Raw genomic sequence first — 14,893 nt, forward strand, 5'->3', positions numbered from 1 at the left:
GTAAAGACATAATTTTTTAGAGTTATGGAAGGCATTTCTGTAGCCGCATTTTTTAAGTGAACAGGTTCAGGAAAGTTGACTCTCGTCTCTTATTTACATACAATGTCTTGTGACACATGCAAGGGTTCTTCTTCTTCAACAAGGTCCACAACCATTGTGGAAAATGATCCAAAATCTCCTAAGTGTGGAGATAGCAACACAACCACCCAACCAACGACATCAGAAACCATGATCATGGCATACTTGGTATTGCTGCAAGAGACAGTAAACAAACAAGGCGAAGACTTATGGGCACTTCCACAATGGAGAATGGCACACTAAGGATAATTGTGGTTGATAATGAGAATCTCAGAGGACACTTGAGATGCAAACAACACGTTTGATGCAACTTGAAGAGGAAGTCAAGGAATGTAAATGCTCTCTTGTGGACTTGAATGCACATGAGCAAAGTAGAGCATGACCACACCATGAATCAGGATGTATGTGACATGAAAAATGTATGCACAAACAAGCCTTGGGCTAATGTATGTGGTAACAATCTGGTTCCTAATTCTTCACTCATGCAAGCTATGGTTCAGACAAATAATGTTGAGAGAATGTGGATATGGAGGAGTTGAAGGAACGGGAGCGACCTTCCAAGAACATTGTTATTCGTGGAATTCCGGAAGAGAAGTTAGAGACACCTCCTTGTCTTGCCATTGTTATCGAAGATTTTTTCAAAATCCACTTTGGCATGTTTGGAGTTATGGTCTATGGAGCATATAGAGTGGGTAAGCAAGGAGCTCCTCGCTCGGAAGAACGGCCAATTGTATGCACCATGCCGGATGAGACCAACCGAAAGATTATCCTTGATAATAGTTGGATTTATTTGAGGAATATAAAATGTTTTGTATGTGAAGATCTCACTATTAAGCAAAAAAATATGCGTCGCAAGGCATATGAGGAAAAGAATAAGAAAAATAAGGAGATCTCTCACGAAGAAAATGTGCCCAAGGAGGAGGCAAGTCTCTCGAGCAAATAGGGATGCGTGACCTCTGAGACCTAGTTACAATTGAAAATATGCTTTTGAAATTATAATGGATACCCATGGAATGTGGGGATTGGCATTGATGAACTAACAAGCAAAACTGATATTGTACTTCTTGTTGAAACTTGGGAGCATGATACATAAAGGATTAACGACTTGGAGGATTACAATGTACATTCATTGATGTGGTCAAAGAATCTCAAGCAATGAAGAGGGCAAGGAGGGCTAGCATGTATGGTTAAGAAAGGATTGGAAGATTTTGTATCAATTGTGAAATATGACAAGTACAAACGTTGAGTATGGCTGAAAATTATGACACCAAAAAGAGCACCCATTTTTGTAGCCGGTTGCTACATTCCTCATCATGATTCTCCCTTTTATGCTTGCATGGATAGAGATCAACCATTTTTTGATTTAGAAGAGGACATTTCTTATTTCAAAGGTGAAGGTGATGTTATGTTCTTTGGGGATATGAATGCTCGCACAAAAACATTGCAACGTGATGCTCAATAATTTGATATGCCATATATTTCGAGGGAGTTGGAGGAAGTTCACTTGTACAATCATACTTCAATGGATGAGAAAGAGCCGGATCACTATGCAAAGTTACTTTTACACATGTGTAATAGCACAGGTATGCCTATTTCCAATGGTGTATCTTTGTGGAGTGGAACCAATGGATTTACATGTAGGAAACATAATGGGGATAGTGTGATTGACTATATGCTACTCTCCGAAGCCATTATGTATTGCATAAAGAGTTTTATGTTTGGCCAATGGACCCCGAAATCTGATCATCGGACCTTATGTATTGACCTTTCATGTGGAGAAGCAACTAAGCATGAGAATCTCAACCAAAGGGAAGAGAAATTATCACTACGTATGGATTTCAAACGGGCACCAATGTACATTAAAATGGTTGAGCAAAATTTATGGATGATAAAGAATCTTTCCAAAGATTAAAGAGGTTATATCCATCTCCTAGGAAAAGCAAAAAGGGTTGCTGCTAATAAGCACAAAAGAGCCTTAGCCTTTAAGGAAAATGATTGGGTCTTGCTAAAGTTTCTCAAGGCTCATCCGAGGCATACTACGGGCAAGAGTCCTGTGGACCACCAAGAAAATAATGCTAAACTAGCAAAAAGATATTATGGTCCTTTTTAAATTCTTAAGCTAATCAATAAGATGGCTTATCAATTAAAGTTGCCCAACCATTGGCTCATGCACCATGTTTTCCATGAGAGACTATGTAAGCCTTACAAAGGAGCACCATCAAAAGAAGCAATAGTTGCAGACCCTCCAAAAATCAGAGATCAAGTACTTCAATCTGAGTCCTCCCTTCGGCATGAAGACAAGGTACTACGACATGGTAAGATTATCGGACGGTATCTTATTAAGTTCAAAAATTATCCTTTTGAAGATGCTAGATGGATGCAAGGAATCCAGCTTAAGGATAGTGTGAACCTTGTCAACGCTTACAATGCTATATTAGAGTAAGCAAATGTACATGTTTCTTTCAATGATCAATGTTTTGTCTTATAAGACTAATTCTCTCTTTATTGTGCACAAATTTAAGTAGTATGCATACTAAAAATCATGTTTGGGATGACGATGTCTCTCAAACACCATGTAGAATGTCACTCTACTTGGGAAGATGAAATGGACTAAAGAGCAGACATGCTTGTGGCTGCTATATCTCCCAAGCACCAAATGGATTAGTCATCCATCTTGGAATGATGTTGTAGGATAAAAAGGGATCCTCTACCCGCTAAGACAATTTGACTAATGACTATGACTTTATCTCTTTTACCTCATAGTTGAGGACGACTATGATTTCAAGAGAGAGGTAATGTCATTAAATATCTAATATCTAACCAACCCAAATGATTTTCTCATATTAAACTGATCATTTAATGTGGGATAATAAACGGGGAAAAGGGTTAGGATATAGACATGTGCTTACGGATCTATCTCAACACGGGGCCAATGGTAGAGGGGCCCAAATAAGAGATGGTCTGTCAAAGAGCAAGGTTAACTAATGGAGCTTAAAAGACCTTAGGGTTAGCTTCATTAAAGACCTCCAATGGTTAGTGTTAAAAGTCCTTTGACCTTAAGCAAGCTAGGGCTGAGCTTGAGGTGGGAACCCGACCTAAACTTGTCTTTGACCTTAAGCAAGCTAGGGTTGTGCTTGAGGTGGGAACCTTAAGCAAGCTAGGGCTGAGCTTGAGGTGGGAACCCAACCTAAACTTGTCTTTGACCTTAAGCAAGCTAGGACTGTGCTTGAGGTGGGAACCCGACCTAAACTTGCCTTTGACCTTAGGCAAGCTAGGGTTGAGCTTGAGGTGGGAATTGCACCTAAGGTGTTTGTCATGCTTGATGACTAAGGTACTTGAGGTACTTGTCACACTTAATAAGGAAGTTGCTTGAGAAGCTTCGTATGCATGGGGGGTAAGATGCTTGAGTCAAAAAGAAGACCCTACACACTTAATGAGGAAGTTGCTTGAGAAGCTTCCTATGGATGGGGGGTAAGATGCTTGAGTCAAAAAGAGACCCTATAGACTTAATGAGGAAGTTTCTTGAGAAGCTTCCTATGCATGGGGCGTAAGATGCTTGAGTCAAAAGGAGACCCTACACACTTAATGAGGAAGTTGCTTGAGAAGCTTCCTATGCATGGGGGGTAAGATGCTTGAGTAAAAAAGAGACCCTACACACTTAATGAGGAAGTTGCTTGAGAAGCTTCCTATGCATAAAAGTTCCAAAGTTAGGGGAATCTTTGACCTAACCTTCCACTCACCCAAGGGACACCCCTTTTCTAAAAGGACACATGGGACACATGTCAGACTCTCCCTATGCTTAACCACATGGTGTGCTTGAATACTATTGGTTGGGCTAAAGAGGGGTCCAATGAGCTTCTAGTTCCATCCAACAAATATCTAGATATTTTCAAGCTCTCTCTCTCTCTCTAAGGGGTAAGGAGGACACTTGTCAAAAGACTACCCATGTACTTGACTGCATGCTGCATGTGATTGGCTAGGGGGAGAGGGATCCAATGAACTTGCAGCATGTGAAAAGTTGCAACTCGCCCCAAGCAAGCAAGGGGGGTGCTGGGGGAATATACAACACACACACACACACACACACACACACACACACACACTCATTTGGTGAATTCATTCTCACTTGGTGAAAGTAGAGGAACTCCACCTCCTTCTCCAAGCTTGTGAGAAGTAAGAGCCTACACCAACACTCTTGGCTATGGAATGCAAATCCAACCAAGAGCCATGCTTCAATGCTTAAGCTTGCCATCTTCTCCATCTTCATTACTATGCTATTATGTATGCTAGCAAGAAGAGTAATGATAAGTGAGGAACTATTTCTTTCTCCAATGGAATGTTTCTTCTTCCTCTTCCCTATCCTCATTCCCTGTTAGCTCTCTCCACCTTCGAAGGTGTTTGAGGCCTTGGGACTAAGGCTTGGGATAGTTGATGCTTTCTACAAAGTTTATGTTATGCTTGTGATGCATGAAGCTTTCCATCTCCATTGCATCACCTAGGTCACAAGGAACACAAAGATTGTATTGTACCAAGTCTCTCTTGATGGGAGAAACTATAATACAAATGCCTATCGGAGGGGGGACTAGCTCCATATGAATCCGGTCCTCAACTATTGTCATGTTCTCTAAACTCTCTCTCTCTCTCTCTCTCTCTCTCTCTCTCGCAAAAGTATTGTTCATGCCAAGTTAACTAAGTACCATGTTTATGTTGCTACAATCAATTAAGTTCACCTGCTATGCTCACAAAGTAATCTCTCAAAAGTGCTTCACTTAATTTCCTAATTCCGTTACTCTCAAAGTTCATAGGCCATTTCCATTACATTTTATGGTTCACTCCCATGTATGCCCTCTTTTTTTACTATTGAGGATGTATGCGGTGGGCTTGAAAAGTTGGCCACTTGCAAAGCAAGAGATCTTCAAGGTATCACGCCGAAGATGATCAAATGGACGGGAGATTTTATCCATGAGTAGATGTGTGATATGTTCAACCTTGCACTTCAACATGGTATGCCTTATGATTGGAGTACTAATTGGGTTAAACCTTTGCATAGAGGAGGGGATGTAAAGAATGTAAACAACTACCGGACTATAATGATTGGGTCTCTTATGGAAAATTTGTTTGGGCGCATAATGGAGATGAAAGTGAGTGATTGGGTTGAAGAGAATAACAAGCGTGCAAAAGGACAAGCGGGTTTTGGTCGATGCCATAACACCATTGATCATCTTGTCACTCTTCGTGTTCTCATGGAGGAAAGTCGGTTGAAAGGCAAGTGATTGTATTGTTGTTTTGTGAACTTTAAGAAAGCCTTTGATTTGATTTCACGTAACAATTTGTGGAGAAGGATGGAAGAACTCCAAGTGCCAAGTGAGATAATGCTTACGGTTTCTTGAATCTATGAGAAGGTGATTTGTCAATTCCGCACGGGAAGAGAAATTTCAAAAATTTCTGTAAGTACTATTGGGGTTAAACAAGGATGTCCAGTGTCTCTCTTTGGTTTATGCATCGATCAATGAACAAATTGTACTTGACTTTATGCAAGAAGAAGGCTTTGAAGAGGTCACTATTTGCAATGCGGTAATCATGCTTTTGTTGTATGCGGATGATGTAGTGCTTCTAGTACACACTTTAGAAGATGCACAAAAGCTTATGGTTGTCCTTGGAGAACTTTTGCTTGCATAGTGGGCTGATTGTGAATGAATCCAAAACAAAGGTTATGCTTGTGAAAACCAACCATAAGGAGAAAACATGCATTGTGTATAATAATGAGATACTTGAAGGTGTTGAGAGCTTTAAGTACCTTGGCCTTGAGGTTCCGTCCAATCACAAGTGGAATGAATGTGCTATGCGTCATTTGGAAGCAGGAAAGAGAGCATATTATGTATTTGAGAACATGTGTATGCAGAAAACATCAAGTGTTGGGTTCTCAAAAAGTACCTTTTTGATGCATCGGTGACACCGGTTCTTCTTTACGGAGTTGAAGTGTGGGACGGGAGCATCTCAAAGTCTACTTGGAAAGAGTTTTAGAATGTCCAAAAGCGTTTTCTTACAAACTTTCTCCAAGTTAAGACACAAACACCATGTATGCTCCTACTTCTTGAGTCGAGATATCTTCCAATTGAGGTTATGAGCATGGAAAGGGTTGTGGAGTACATGATAAAGATGCGTCAAAACCCCTCACATTGACTTCCTACAATTGCATAGGAAGCAAGCAAAAAAGTTCAAAAGATGCATAAAAGCAAGACCTTGAGCACGGGATGGATGCAAGACATAAAGAAGTGGTTTGGGAGATGGGATGCATTACACTTGCTACATGATGCTTCAATTGACTCCCAAGTGAACGAAGCTTTTCTACAACACTATGGTTTGGGAGAAATTTGCTGGGTCACGCTTCATACATTACACCACCCATATTGCCCCCAACTACAAAACCATGTTCTTCGTTGAAAGAGGAAACCGTACTGACACTCACATGCTTGAGCCTATCTCCTAGTTGATGATATGCACTATCGCATCCATTCGGCTTAGCTCCCATTTCCTTAGATGCGAGACAGGGCGTTGGGGTAATGGAGAAGAGTCAAATTGACTGTGCACATTATGCTCACTGCAAGTTCGAGAGTTTGAGTACCACACACTACTAGAGTGCTCAGCTTTTGGTCACATCCGAACTTGCTTCTCTCACGTTTTCAGTCATGATTTAGACCTACACACTTTCCTATGTGGGCTCTCCATTTCAACTCTCATCACCACAATTTTGGAGCATCGAGAGTCAATCATCAACCATACACATGGTACATCACATGTAACTTTGGTCCCATAGATCATATTTGACCTCCGAGGACGATAATAAAATCTCTCTCTCTCTCTCTCTCTCTCTCTCTCTCTCTCTCTCTCACACACACACACACACACACACACACACACACACACACACACACACACACACACACACACACACCCCAAAGGTGAAGTGGGACAAATTGGCTAGTAGGCCGGTTTGGACCACTAGTGTTTAATATAGCCAAAAATTTATCATCCACCTCCACATTAAGAAGAATTCTGCATGACTTGGAAAAAATATACTTTGCTTTTTTCCTTTAACAAATGGCCAATATTGACAAAATCTACAAACCTGTAAACCCATGCCTTGAAGAGATTGTGTAACAAAGCATTTATTCCATTGTGATGTCTTTCTTGCTCTTGGGGCCTCCACAATCAGAAAACCCTCTATCACATGTGTTTAAGCAAAATTTAAATAACCCCTCTTCACATACATATTTTTATGAATCAAATGTCCCCTCTTCCTTTGAAATTTGTAGACTTCTTTCCAAATTTGTTTTTAAAAACCGCATTCGTTGATGTATACCTGTAACCCTCTTGATAAACTCACGTGCTCCAGTTACATATTTTAAGGTGAAACCCCGGGTTCTTGCTTTGGAACATGAATATTAAATGTTTCTCAACAATGTTCACATAGGTCTTCATAGCTTCTAGTGGGAACCTAGTCTAAATTAGGTATACTCCTACTTGACACGGTCAATGATGTCACTCACCTCCTAGGGCTATGTAAAGGCATCTTCCATTCCTCTTTGTTGTTACCATAGATATGTCGTAGTGATGTGTGTGAACACACTTAGGGTCACCGGGGCATTTTTCCCCTCACTAGGAGGTTTTTTCCCCCGTGCATTGTATATACGCAATCATTCTAGGGAAAACTTATCTTTCATTTGTGCACTAAGCAACATACTCTCTATTGTGTGCCTTGAGATTCTTTATCTTCTCCAAGATGTGTGTGTTTCCCTGCAACCCTATTTCCAATAATTGGTATCAAAGCAGGCTGCGTTCTCCCAGGCATAGTTGTCAGCATCGCCAACACCTGGGTGCTCACTTTTCTCCGATTTGGGTGAGCTTTGGTGAGCGTTAGCAAGTCGACAAATACTTCAAGCTAGCTTATTGAGTTGGGTTTGCTCAGAATTTCCATCCGGGCTCATTTCAGCCTCCGTTTCCACTACAGACAGTATTGCACATGCAATTTTGTCCTTTTGTGCAAAATTTATGTTAGTGCAATTTTTTGCAGAACAACTCCTTTACAATCTTCTTTGGGTTTTTCTATATAGCACGTGTTGGTCCTACTTTGTTTTACCTCTTTTTGGGTAGTTTTCACATTAGGTACAATCACTCATCATGGTTGACAACAACACAGATGTGTTAAAGATGTTTGATGCTGAGAACGTGTTGGTCCTACTTTGTTTTACCTCTTTTTGGGCATTTTTAACATCAGCTACAGTCACTTGTCATGGCTGAAAATAACATAAATGTGTTAAAGATGTTTGCTGTTGAGAATAAAAAGGATGGGGACAACTACCCAATGTGGGCTTACATGATGCAACATGTTCTTGTGTCAAATGGCATTTGGAATGTTGTGCAAGGCATTGATGTACGCCCAAATTTTGTGGATATAGGCAATGTTGAGTATGTTTCACATTTTGGTGGTAGGATTGCTAATGCTAGAGCTGTTTAGACATTATACGTACTACTGATGCAAAACAACTTGAATTCCATAGGTAGGTTGTGTATGGCTTGTGCAAGGTGCCCATGATCTCTGATATGAACTTGAACTTGTGAATTGTGTCAAAGGGCTCCAAGAGGTCTCATCACACATGATTCCGCTCTTTTGAGTGATTGAAGGTCAAAACACATCCATTTGTGATTAAAGTGTGCTCGAAGCTCATGATGATGTGTTCAAAGAGTTAGAGTTTCCAAAACCATTACAACCTGTCAATTCAGGGCTAATAAACATTATACGCGTATAAAGTCTATTTTGGAATTTTGGCCCAGACTTGTTGTAGAGGTAGCCCATGATGTTTATATGGCTTTGATAGGTGCACACATGAAATTGGACAGGTGCTCTTGAGCTCAAGGTCATAAAAACAGGTTATGACACTTTGATTTTAGAACTGATGTGAGTAGTGATCAAAACATTCCCAATTTTGTCCAAATTTGGTGCAGAGGCTAGGTGTGATATGCTTTATAAGACTGGATGATCAAATGTTGGCAACACTCCTCTATGACAGAATTAGACTTTATATGCGTATAATGTCTATTTTTAGAAAATGCATTTCTGAGCATAGGCATGTGATATATAGGCTATGTTTATGCTGTGTATAAAATCTCACATGATTTGAAGCCCTTTTGATAAGTACAAAGCCAAAAAACAAAATTAGGTTGAGACTTTGCGTTTTATGGGTCTTGAGTACCCTAATTGGCTCCAAATCTAATGAAATCTTATGTGCTCCATGTTTAGGGTATGCAAAATGGTTTGGTGAAGTCATGTGAGTGCTTTTTGTACCGAATCTGATTGTGAGACATCATATGCGTATGATTTCTTCAGTGAAAAATGGTTTTGATACCTTGAGGTATTTTGTGATTGTGCCCTAAGTCCTACTAGCCGATTTTCACTTTTTAAAAGTCAATTGTTCAGCTTAAAAACTCCCTGTTTGGCATTTCAGTCTTCGAAAGAGATTTCTTCGTTTGAGGATGTGTTCCCGCAAAGATTCTTCTTGATCTTTAATTCCCTTGCATGTGGATGTTGCGGGGCACCCTCCTGTGGCTTTTATGAATCATTTGAACTCACAGATACCCTTTTTGGCGATTTGTCACTCAAATAGTGTCTTTTGTTGAGGAGATGGTCGGCAACAACTTCTCTTGATGTTTGACCATATATGTTGGCTGTTAATGATATGCCGATGATGCTTGTGAAGTTTGGTGGCTAACGGACACCTAGCTTGGCCGTGAGACCCAAATGATGCTTTGCGGTTCCGAAGCCTTACTCGATGTTTTGGTCCACTTTTTATTGATTCGGGGGGAGGCTAACTTGGCTTATAGACATGCTGGAGACATAACTTCTCGCGTCGTTTTGGCGATTCCTTCCCGGCCAGTCTCTGTCGTGAAGAGGCTAGGATTTTTCCGATTGACCTAAATCCGCATCGAAGGTCATAGAGGTGTTCTTTTAGGTTAGGGTTAACCCCCTGCCAAGTCTTCTCGCTACCATTTGGGTGGTTGATGCGTTACGGCCCCATTTCGGTTTCTTCCCCGCGAAGCCACATTACCGTCTTTTGAAGTTTTTTGCGACAAAGAGAGTGTAGAACAAGAAAAGCTCATGGTAACAAGTCTACCTCTCATATCTAACACCGATCATGTGTGTCATGTGTGTCGTACGAAGTCGTAGAAGATCCGAGCACTCTAGGTCTCTCAAGCTCTCTCACTTGTAATAGTGAAAATGAGTTACTAAGTGGGCCCAAAGAAACTTATATCGGGGTTCCTAGGACTACTTTTTACCAAATTTGACATGTGCCCTTATCTTGTTGTGAAATGTACTTTAGGCTCAGAAATTTATTCATTTGGACTCCGGTTGCTCTGTTTTAAAAAAAAATTGTCATTTAGTTCAAAAACCGACCAAATTGGCTTTCCACAACTTTTCTCATATTTGCACCGCGTCTTCACCACAAGTTGTCATTCACTTATTAATCACTCCCATATTTTTCTTTTGTCCCCATGTCACCATTTCACCTGCTTTTTCTAATTTTCTTTGTTTTTTTGGAAATCAATCAAAAATAAAGGAAAACATATAACTTGACCCAAAAATTATCTAAAAATCAAGATAATTAGATAATAGCATAATAAACCACTATATACATCTGTTCGTAATATTTTTGATCGAATTTCTCCATTTTCTCACTTTTTAGCATGAAAACTGTGATTTTTTCATATATACACACACCTAGAGGCTCATCTTGGTGTCTATCCTTTGTCATTTGTTATCACACAATAATTAAGGGCATATCTACTTGAGTTTACCAAAATTCTTGCAATCAAATGCAAAAACCCATAAAATCATGGAAAACAGTGCCCCTGTTTAATTTTTTACACTTGTAGTGTTTTGGTTCCGCATTGAGATGCCAATGCCTCCCCCCTTCCTAGTCGGAGTCCTCCTGGACGATAGTGTATCGCCCAAGGCTATGTGCCGTGTATGGGACTCAAGAAGGTGCTAATGCTGGCCAAGTAATGTGGCCCTATATGCATACTCAAGCAATGCATCGAAAAATTATGTTGTGCAAGAGGAAGATATAAGCATGATGCTTATTGGCATTCAATGTTGAAGCTTCATAGGGAAGTATTATCCTGGTGAGGGCGGCAAAACAATAAACTCTCTAGTACCCTTGCTCTTTCTTTGATAGTCAACAAAGTTTTTTAAGCTAGGCCGTGCATTGTCTTTGTATCTGTGATTGTTCTTTGTTTAGGTTTCCAAATTTGAACTTTGGGTATTAACTGACTGGAACATGCCTTTGTTTTTGGTTTGAAGTTGTGTATTGGTAGTTCCCGGTTTGTTGCTTTTGAATCCAGATTCTTGTATGGCGGCTTTGATCCCTGAGTAACTTCTTTGGTACTCATATCTGTCTTAGGCAAGAGTTCGGTTTCAACTTCCTGTTTGTAGTAGATGTCGTTAAAGAGCTATCTGCAATATCTTGTTGCTCATCCTTGGCAACTTGATCCTTCTTGATCAAAATCTATTTGGTAGCTTTGTTGTACAAAATATATGGGTTTTGTTGGGGTGCACTTTTGTGACTTTTGTTCTTTGGCTTATGATTCATCAAACTCCCGTTGTGGAAAAGAGTATTTCCCCTAATGACTTGCTCTTCCTGCCTTGTATGTCTCTTTGGAATCCATTGTTGGACAGTGGGTGCTTGTAAGGGCTGATTCCTTTGTCCGCCGGTTGCAGTATTGATTGTTTGTTTGTAGTTTTTGTAGCAAAAGGAACTTGCTGTTTTTCTGAATTAGATTGTGTACTCACAGTGTTCTGACTTCAGTCAAGTTGTACATTATATCTTCTCTGCCAAGGTTTCCCTAGCAATAAGGCATGTTGTGTGTGCGTATCTTCTACCACATAAAATTTATGCGGATACATATGTTGGTTGACCTGTACTATGAGTATCGTCCATCCCATTACCTTGATCTAGTGTTCTGAATAACTGTGGAGTTTTTGTTTCGTTTCTTGTAATTGATTGTTCAAGTTGGAGTTGCTTGTAAAGGTTGTAGGAGATCAAGTTGCCTTAAGCTCCCGAATCAAGCATTGTTGCGACCTTCACTTGATTGTGTCCCATTTTGACCTCTATTTCGGGCTCCTGTATGGTCTCTGTGTCAAAGTCTGTTACTTGAATGGCATTAATATTCAGAGGTGGTCCATGTTGTTATCGCTGTCAAAGAAGCTTTCTTTTTGCTATCCGTGCCTTGGCCTCTGCTTGAGCTTCTACAACAATCTTCTGTTTCTCTTGCATTTGTTTCTTTGCATGATGGATTTGTTGGAGCATATTTGGGGTTGATGGTAGATGAAATCGTTTTAGTCGACAACCACTAATCCAGTTAGGCATTTCTTCCCCATCCAATGTAGCAAGCTTGACGGCCCCACTTGGTGATAAGTCTTTGATCACAAACGGTTCCGTCCCTCACTTTTTAAGTTTCTTAGTTGGATTAACGTGTAAATCAAGACATAATGGCCTGTTTTGAATTTTGGGGATCGTACATGCTTATCAAAAAATTCTTTTTGCCTTCGTTTTTGTGCACCATAGATGGAAGCTAATGCTTTCAAGCGAAGCTCATCTAGGTTTTCAAGGTCATCTATTCGTGAAGACATTTCATGACCCTTCCACCTAGACATTGCTACTCTTAGTGTTGGGATTAAGAATTCCATAGGCAATATAGCATTAAGTCCAAACACCATGTTGTATGGTGTTGTTCCTATCGAGGTTTTGTAAGCAATTCTATATGCCCATAATGTTGAATGTAGCTTTTGATCTCAATCCATTCTAGACTCTGATACTATCTTAGTTAAGATTGTACATAGAGTTTTATTCATAGCTTCTGCTTGGCCATTAGCCTGTGGGTGGTAGGGAGCTGACTTCTTATGAACTATCATGAAGTCTTCAAGAAGTTTTTTGATTATCTCATTTATGAAATGTGTGCCTCGATCACTGACAATTTATATAGGTAGACCATATCTAACAAAGAAATTTTTATATAGATATTGTGCAGTAGTCCGGGCATCAACTTTTTGTGTAGGTTTAGCTTCGACCCATTTGGTAAGATAATCTGTGGCCACGATGATATACTGGGCATGTGTTTTGTAAGCAGGGGGTGATATTGGTCCACAAAGTCTATTCCCCACTTGGCAAAAGCTCTGGCTCCCATCATTGGCTGTAAGGGCATCTCATCCCACTTTATTGGTACGTTGGTTCGTTGACAAGACTCACATTGTTTTGTATATTTGTTCGCATCCATATGTAATGTTGGCCACCATATTCCAGAGGTGAGGACAATTTTTGCTGTCTTTTCCCCTGAAAAATGGCCTCCACTAATCCCTTCATGTGCTTGTTCCAGGATTGGAATGTACATGTTCTCTGTTGCACACAGCCTAAGCTGGTTATCCTTTCCTCTTTTATAGAGCTGATTTTCAATCAGAGTGAAATCATGAGCTTCTATTTATATCATTCTCTGTCGTGCTTTGGTGATATTTTTAGGAAATGTTTGTTTCTCCAAGAAGTCAACAATGTATTGACTCCATTTTGGCATAAGTGTTATTTGAAACAGTGTCACATGTTTGATGGGTGGGCTTGATCTGCATTTGGTGCAACTAGTTACATAATCATGAACATCAACACGCATAGTCGGCCAATACACTCCTAATTGTCGCACATGTTGGAAAGTTTTTGTGGATGAACAATGAAACATTAAAGCCTGATTATGCGCTTCTAGCAAATAGGTTTTGTATTCCTTAGTGTTTATGCACACTCTTAGGATACCGTCGGAGCCTAAATTATATAAACGTCCTCCAATGACAATTGAAAGTTCTTAGCTTGGCAAATCATTCTTGGTTTAAGGTCTAGGTCTGTTTTGTCAAATTTTTCGCCTTGTGATAGTAGCTTTACGATCTCTTGGGACCACTTAGGTACCATTTCTATATTGAAGAGATATGCATCCGGGAGATCATCATCTACACCCTCTGGAGCTTCTCCATTTAGTAATTGAGAAAGGTGGTCTCTGCTCTGAGATGCATCTTCCCCTTTTTAACCACTATCATAAAGTCAAACTCCAGCAATATAATGAACCATCTTACAATTTGCCCGATGTCGCATGGTTTGTTAACAAGGTATAAGGGCTTGATGGTTTGTGAAAAACACAAATTTATTTGCGAGGAGATAATGCCAAAATTTCTTAACGGAATAAATCATTCCAAGCCCCCCTCTCTCAGTGGTTGTGTAATTCTTTTTGGCACTATTTAGTTGTCGGCGGCTGGAATAGATGACTGGGAAATCCATGGTTCCCTCTCGTAGTTGAGCTAGAATACATCCTATAGAAAATGCAGATGCATCTATATGAATGTGAAAGATTTTTTTCCCAACCAGGTGTCTATAGCACCGAAGCGGATAGAAGGGTATCTTTTAATTTTTTAAATGATTCTTCGCACTCATTTGTCCATTCAAAGATCACTATTAGTCTATACAGGGGTTGAGCAATAATTGCATACATGTGTATGAACCTCTTGTAATAACCACAATGTCCCATAAAGCATTGTACTTGCTTTGCATTGATTGGCTTAGGCATTTCAATAATCACCTTAATATTTTCCAAATCTGTGGATACGCCATTCTTCGAGACAATATGCCCCTTGTCTTACCATGAAAACACATTTTTCTAGATTAAGGCCTTGAGGTGTTTGATGTGTTCCTCTCTTTGAAGAGAGTGTACACATAGGTCATCCATA

This window comes from Adiantum capillus-veneris, chromosome 7, assembly GCF_014529385.1.
Source record: "Adiantum capillus-veneris isolate H3 chromosome 7, ASM1452938v2, whole genome shotgun sequence".
Lineage (NCBI taxonomy): Eukaryota > Viridiplantae > Streptophyta > Polypodiopsida > Polypodiales > Pteridaceae > Adiantum > Adiantum capillus-veneris.